Genomic DNA, 6,264 nt, shown 5'->3' with positions numbered 1-6,264 from the left:
AAAAAGGACCACTCACTCTTTATCTTGAAAGGCAATCTTAAAGAATTTTTTTTTTTGGTTTTATGAGACAGGGTTTCTCTGTATTGTTTTGGAGGCTGTTGGTCCACCTCAGCCTTGAACTCACTGAGATCCACCTGCCTCTGCCTCCCGAGTGCTGGGATTAAAGGCATGAGCCACCACCGCCTGGCAATCTTATAAGAATCTTAAACCTAAAGTTTCATACATGAAAAACATCAGTCCACTCTGCTTTAAATCTTTAGGATGCATACCCACTCATCAGGAGTTTCTTGTTGTATCAAGAGATTGAGAGCAGAAATGGGCATAAGGAATTAATCGGCAATATTACAGGAGCTGAGGTCTGATCACCAAAAATCAGCACAACAAAAACAAGCAATAATGAATATTGAACACTAGAATTCAGATTAGCAGGTGGTCTAAAGAGATGGAGTGCCAGTTTTCAGTCTTCATTTTGAACCCCATGTTACAGAAGAACTATTTTTAAAAATAAAAAAGGATTGAGGGAAAAGGAAAAAAAATAAAAAGAATTATCCAAACCCTGGAAGGACCTCGGTTTGCTCCTGATAGGCATCAGTGGAGTTCTCTTCCTCCATTCCTGGTTCTTTTGGAGCATGATGACCCACAATTCTGACCTTCAGAGAGAAACCTGAGTGACTTCATTGGAACTCCCTGTCTCTGACAGTGTGACTCTTTGAGTTTCTTGGGATGTATTTTCATTTTTACGTTGAAATGCATTTCACTGCTGTCCTGTCCAATAACTTTGAGTTTAATGTATTCTCCTTCCTTCTTATCCCCTCAGTTGAAGGTTTTGCCTCCTGGTCAGCGGCCTCTGGCAGGCAGAGCCACACTCTGAGGTTTACAAATCTGTCTCTTCCCCACAGCACAACACCGCGGCTGCAGGGACTTCTAAAGAGCTAATTCTGGAACAGCCAGGGTATACAGAGAAACCCTGTCTCAAAAAACCAAAACCAAAACCAAAAAAAAAAAAAAAAAAAAAAAAAAAAGAAAGAAAAAAAAGAAAGAGAAACTCATGAGTTCTAGCTATGTGACACTTCCTTGTTTTTTTTGTTTTGTTTTTTGGGTTTTTTTTCTTGTTTGTTTCATTTTTGGTTTTTGGTTTTTGGTTTTTGGTTTTTGGAGACAGGGTTTCTCTGTTGCTTTGGAGATTGTCCTGGAACTAGCTCCTGTAGACCAGGCTGGTCTCAAACTCACAGAGATCCACCTGCCTCTGCCTCTGTCACCACGCCAAGCCCTTGTTTTCTTTTCTGTCATCAAAACTCTATTTAAACTAACATTATTATTATTATTATCAATTAGACAGTAAAGCTTAGGAAGAAATCATCTCCATAGTAATTCACAGGTAACTGCCCAGCAGGAAGGGATATTTCCATGAGATAAATACTCTACATTGTAGGCAGTGGGGAATTCCCCACACCCATTCACACCAAACCAGACACTAGAAAAAGACAGCAGCAGCAAACACGTAACGGCACAGCAGACACAAAAGACAAAAGACACTCTGGCGTGTGTGGTCTCCGGGCCTTTCCTTTCTTGGGACTCACCCATCAGGGATGTGCTTTCAGGTGGGCTGACACCCCGAAGCCAACTGCCATCGGCTGCTGCTTTGACGTGGTGACCACTGGCAGACAACCAATATTGTGCGTGAGCAGCATACAATTATAGTAGCTCTATTTTGTAAAACTGTGGTCCCTGCTTTACCCATCTCTTAGTTAATTTCTGCTGATGTTCTTTGCTGGAGCATCTGTAGTTTTACTAATCACACAACCCATTTTTTTTTAACCTTTCTTTATATTCCAGTAATCATTTCTGGTACTGGTAATATTAAAGACTAAAAACAATTCTTAGCCCAGCAAACCAACAACATACTGTCTCCTAACACAGGCATGCCTTGTATCCTCCCTGACAAAAGGCAATTATTTTATTATTGTTGTTGTGGTTTGTTTTTTTTTGAGACAGGGTTTCTCTGTGTAGCCCTGGCTGTCCTAGAACTCACTCTGTAGACCATGCTGGCCTGGAATTCACAGGGATCAGCCTGCTTCTGCTTCCCAAGTGCTGGATTTTAATGTGCACACCACCACCTCCAGACTAGAAGCTTCATCCTTTATAGTGAGCATATTTAAAGTTAGCATTGCTAGGTCTCTGTACCTGCCACCCAACTCCTGCAGGGGACCCAAGTTTGGTTCCTAGCACCCACATGGGTGGTTCACAAATACCTACAACCATAACTGCTCTGAATCCAAGGAGGCCTCTGGCCTCTCCAGGCTCACATACACTTCCAATGCACACAAGTAATACTGTCTTTCCAGAATAGATGAAAACTCAAGGGGGAGTGGATGTTATTTATATTTATGTGTATGAGCATTTGTCTGTGTATGTATATCTGTGCAGCTTGTGCACTCCTCCAGCCTGTGTAGGTCACAAGACGGCATTGGATTCCCTGGAACTGGAATTACACATGGCTTCGAGCCAACATGTGGATGCTGAGAACTGAGCCTGAGTCCTCAGGCCAAGCCTTAACTTCTGAGCCATGTCTCCAGTCAGGAAAGCTGGGTTTTTTATAGAACTGATTGAGAGTCAGGAGAAGTACAAATTTTTATATGAAGCCTTTTTTTCTTTGTTTTTTTCTCATTTATTTTACATACTGACTACAGTCCTCTCCCCCACTCCTCCTGTTCCCTCGCCATATGAAGTCATTATAACAGCTTCTGGGGTTGGAGAGATGGCTCAGTGGTTAAGAGCACTGGCTGCCCTTCCAGAGGATCCAGGTTCAATTCCCAGCACTCAGTTGGCAGATTACAACTGTCTGTAACTCCAATTCCAAGGGAGCCGACCAATGAACACAAAATTAAGTTATTAAAAAAGAAATTACTTCCCAGTATGGGGAAAGAACTCAGAGAGGTTAGGCAATTTCCCCACTGCCACAGCGAGCACGGGGAGGAACAAGGACCTGAAGTCCATGCCCTCTCCAAAGTTGTGCTGCAGACTCCTGGGCATATTTTTGGGCAAATTATTATTATTATTATTATTATTTTTGGTTTTTCGAGACAGGGTTTCTCTGTGGCTTTGGAGGCTGTCCTGGAACTCGCTCTGTAGACCAGGCTGGCCTCGAACTCACAGAGATCCACCTGCCTCTGCCTCCCGAGTGCTGGGATTAAAGGCGTGCGCCACCAACGCCCAGCTTTTTGGGCAAATTATATATGTAGTATATGTAGTGTTTCAGTTCCACATGGTTTTGGGGGTGGTGGCAGATGAGGAGAAACTAAGCTTGGGAAGACGTCACATGTGTGATTTTCAGAGAGACAGGAATCTGTGAGTGCAGGTTTAAAGGAGATTTTAAAATGATTTATTTCAATCGGGCAGTGCTGGCACATGACTTTAATCCCAGCACTCGGGAGGCAGAGGCAGGCAGATCTCTGTGAGTTCCAGACCACCTGGTCCAAGAGCTAGTTCTAGGACCCTGTCTCGAAAAACAAACAAACAAACAAAGGGAAGACTTATTTCAGGGTTGGGCACAGGTCTTTGATCACAACACTCAGGAGATGTTATGATAAAGTGAGGTGAAACTTGGCGGATTCCATGGCAGGCGAGAGAAACCGAGGCTGGAAATAAAAACGCCAGGTAGACAGAACTGAGTGAGAAGCTTTATTAGAAAGGGGAAGGAAGGGAAAGAGAAAAGAGATAAAGACACACACACACACACACACAGTGAACAGAAGAGACAGGAAAAGTCCTGTCTGCCCAGGGGAATAGTGGGAAAGAGAGCAGGAAAGACAGAAGGAGAAAGAGAGCACAAGCGGGCAGGGTCTTTCTTTAAAGGGGTCCTTTGCACCTGGCTGACCAGGGTGCTGCCTGAGTGCATTCTGCCAGGTGACAGGGGTGGGCCAGCATGATGCCTGAGTCCTTACAGCAGAGGCACTCTTATCTCCAGGGCTCTTACACAGAGAAACCACGTCTCAAAAACAAACAAACAGAAAAACATTTATTTCATCTTTTCTGGGAACACAGCTATCCCAACACTCAGGGGTGAGTAGATCTGTGAGTTCAAGGCTTCCCTGGTTCTCCCAGCATCCCTCACTCCCTACCTGTATACAGGGTAGGGTAGGGCTGGCATACCCATCCTCTACCCTGAATTCTGCAGCCCAGCGGCTAGGCAGCCCTCTCTTCCCCCAGAGGCTCTGACCAGATACTCCAGATATTCTGGTCAGAGAATTTTGCAATGAGAGGTCTGAGGCAGGAAGGGGAGGGAAGTCACTAAGCCTAGGACCCTGGTGGAGTGAAACCCGGTGCCTGAGGCCATCAGGAAACTAACCATGCAGTATTGGGAGCCAGAGAAGGTGTGAGAGGGAGAGCAGGCCACCATCACAGTGAGTTAGACTTCTCTAGAGGGGAGGAAAAGGGAGGAGGCTGATAAGCAGAAGCTGGGGCCTGGGGGAGGACAAGACTTTGGGGCAAACTTGGACAAAGCCACCTCTGGGGAATGGTGGTGGCTACTGAGACCCAGTGGGCTGGGCCAGGCCAGGCTGGGCTGGGTTGGCTGGGACAAGACAGAGCTAGTCTGTTCTCTGCCCCCACTGAAGCTCTTGGTTTCATGAATTTTTTAGCTAAATAGGCCTTGAGTTTCAGATTCCAGGGCACTGGGCCCAGGCTTCTGGGTTCCATTTACCACCGTGTGAATGCAGCTCAGGCCCCAGGAGACTGTTGCTGGCTTTGTGAACGGCACATTTAAGCCTGGAGGCCAGAGAACAACTCCAGATGCACTCCCTCCCTCCTCAGGAACCACACCTTTCTTTAAAATTATATCTGGCTTACGTGTTGTGTATATGCATGGAGGTCAAAGGACAACCAGCAGGGGCCAGTTCTGTCCCATTAATCGTGTGGGACCTGGAGAGCACATTAAGGTCCTGAGCGAAGCAACTTTGAGTCATTTTACTGAACCCCCATACATTTGTTTTGTTTTTGTCAGAGTCACCCTGTATAGCTGGCCTGGAAATCTATGGAGGTCTACCTGCCTCTGCCAGGGGAGATATTAATACTTGTGCAACCAGCTGAACTCCACACATTGTTGTTGTTGTTGTTTTTTTTTTTTTTTTTTGGTTTTTTGAGACAGGGTTTCTCTGTGGTTTTGGAGGCTGTCCTGGAACTCACTCTGTAGACCAGGCTGGCCTCGAACTCACAGAGATCCGCCTGCCTCTGCCTCCCGAGTGCTGGGATTAAAGGCATGGGCCACCAACGCCCGGCCCACACATTGTTTTTTGAAAGTGTGTGTGTGTGTGTGTGTGTGTGTGTGTGTGTGTGTGTGTGTGTGTGTGTGTTTGGGCATCCCTGTGATTTTCCTCAGCACCCTGGCAGGAGGCCATTCTGGGGTATGGAATAACACAAATAACAAAATCAGACAAACAAAGCTTTATCCTCTTGGAGCCAAACTTTAGTCTCCCTGCCTGTCAAGGGAAGGTAACCTCACTTTTTTCCCCTCACAGGGTTATGCAGAGGGTAGGGGCTGTAGCTTGGATAGTGGAGTGCTTGTCTAGCATGCACAAAACCCTGTGTTCTCTCCGGCCACAGCACCCAGTCAATGGACCAGGCAGGGTTTGTAGGTCATCCTGGTACTCAGCGGGCAGAGCGGCATCTCATCAGGAGTTCACGGTGACTCCAGGCTACATACATGGCCTGGGCTACATGGGTCTTTAAAAAAGTGTATGCGTGATCATCCGTCGGATTTCTTTTGGTATTTATGCCAAGCTTGAGAATGGCGCCGCTACTAGGGAGGCTGTGCTGGAAGAGTTGGGGGTTTAGGGTTAGCCTGTGCTATACATGGAGGCTCCCAACGAAAACTTCTTAAGGGCTGGGAGTGCTTGCAAAGGTGGCACTCCTGCCCCATAGGACCGTAAAAAATAACTAGGACAACAGGATTGTGATTCAGTAATCTGGCTGTGTGGCCTTGAGACTGCTCGGATTCCTCCCGGGTGGTGGCTGATCGACTCCACAGACAGGCGCCCAGCCTCTGCCTTAGGACGATTCTCCCTGGCGGGTTTCGTAGCTGCTCTTTTCTTCCTCGAGACTCCTGGCCGGATAAAGGTCTGAGACTGGCTGGGAGGGGAGGGGAGTGTGTCGGGGGCAGTGTGCGTGTGCCAGGCAACGAGGACCACGCGGCCTGTGTCGCCCCCTGACGGCCGCGCAGGAGACGGTCCTCTCCTAGCAGAGCATCAGGTCGCCGGCTCCTGGGAG

The sequence above is a fragment of the Mesocricetus auratus genome, unplaced genomic scaffold, assembly GCF_017639785.1.
Source record: "Mesocricetus auratus isolate SY011 unplaced genomic scaffold, BCM_Maur_2.0 Super-Scaffold_100022, whole genome shotgun sequence".
NCBI classification, from domain to species: domain Eukaryota; kingdom Metazoa; phylum Chordata; class Mammalia; order Rodentia; family Cricetidae; genus Mesocricetus; species Mesocricetus auratus.
This window is presented reverse-complemented; position numbering follows the sequence as displayed.